Below are 1505 nucleotides of genomic sequence, written 5' to 3'. Positions count from 1 at the left end.
CTAAGACACATTTGTTTTGAGTACCTGTTTACATAGATTGCTTTTATTCAATGTGTCATGTTTTATTCTTGCCAATGAATATTCATTTAAAGGCTCATATTGTCCCACATTTGACCAGTGTAAGCCCCTGTGCACTTTCATTTTTAAATAAATTTCTAACCATAGAAGTGATATATGTTGCAGCCCTTTAAAAATTAAAACAAAGTCCTCTCAAACCTACCTTCATCCCAGCCCCTATCCTGAGAAGGCAACTTTCCAGATTTTTTCTGTGTATTTATATAATATGCACATATCCTGAGAAAACATATAATTTTTGAGTGTTTTCTGTTACTTAACTAATATTATACAGTATGTATGGCATCGTAACTGGCTTTTAAATTTTTTTTATTTTAATTTTACTGGAGTACAGTTGATTTACAATGTTGTGTTCGTTTCAGGTGTATAGCCAAGTGATTCAGTTATACATATATATTCATTCTTTTTTAGATTCTTTTCTCATATAGGTTATCACAGAATATTGAGTAGAGTTCCCTGTGCTATACAGTAGGTCCTTGTTGGTTATCTGTCCTACATATAGCTGTGTGTGTGTGTTCATCCCAAGCTCCTGATTTATGTAACTGGCTTTTAAAATTATTTATTTATTTTTTAAATTTTACTTTTTTGTTTTATTTTTATTACAGAGTACAAAATACACTGCATGCTACACAATACACTGCACAACCTTCTAGCAGCGGTAGATGAGCATAACTGAGTTATTTTTCATCAATCAGGAAAATGCTTTTTTTTTTTTTTTTTTGCTGTACTTGGGCTTCTCACTGCTGTGGCCTCTCCCGTTGCGGAACACAGGCTCCTGTCGCTCAGGCTCAGCGGCCATGGCTCACGGGCCCAGCCGCTTGGCGGCATGCGGGATCCTCCCAGACCGGGGCACGAACTCGGGTCCCCTGCATCGGCAGGCGGCCTCCCAACCACTGCGCCACCAGGGAAGCCCCAGGAAAATGCTTTCTTAATCAATGTTCTCCAAACCCTTTGGCACATAGTAACGATCAACTCCAGAGATGCGCCTATCTCTTTCCACCAAGTTCCACAGATACGAATAATGGGCAACCCTTTTTTCCTTGCCCCCCGTTAGTGAACCTGTGGATGCGTGCAGTGGCCATTCCCGGGATGAACAAGCACGCGGCCATGACGGCAACCCCGGGGAGAATCTCGAACCACATCGTGACACCATCACCAAGGCCAAACACTTCCTTCCAGGCCCCTTAAAGGTGACCTGGCTTAACTGGCTTTTTTTTGTGTGTGTGTGGTACGCGGGCCTCTCACTGTTGTGGCCTCTCCCGTTGCGGAGCACAGGCTCCAGACGCACAGGCTCAGCGGCCATGGCTCACGGGCCCAGCCGCTCCGCAGCATGTGGGATCTTCCCGGACTGGGGCACGAACCCATGTCCCCTGCATCGGCAGGCGGACTCTCAACCACTGCGCCACCAGGGAAGCCCTAACTGGCTTTTT

At 44.6% G+C, this 1505-nt stretch overlaps 1 pseudogene across 1 annotated transcript; it reads right to left on the bottom strand.

Moving 5' to 3' along the window:
* Positions 1-1003: 1003 nt before the first annotated feature.
* Positions 1004-1270, bottom strand: LOC309832970 (NADH dehydrogenase [ubiquinone] 1 alpha subcomplex subunit 1-like; annotated as a pseudogene). Its single transcript has one exon. The product of its transcript is annotated as an NADH dehydrogenase [ubiquinone] 1 alpha subcomplex subunit 1-like (transcript).
* Positions 1271-1505: the final 235 nt, after the last annotated feature.

This window comes from Grampus griseus (genome assembly GCF_964374135.1).
Source record: "Grampus griseus genome assembly, chromosome: 14".
Lineage (NCBI taxonomy): Eukaryota > Metazoa > Chordata > Mammalia > Artiodactyla > Delphinidae > Grampus > Grampus griseus.
This window is presented reverse-complemented; position numbering and strand designations above follow the sequence as displayed.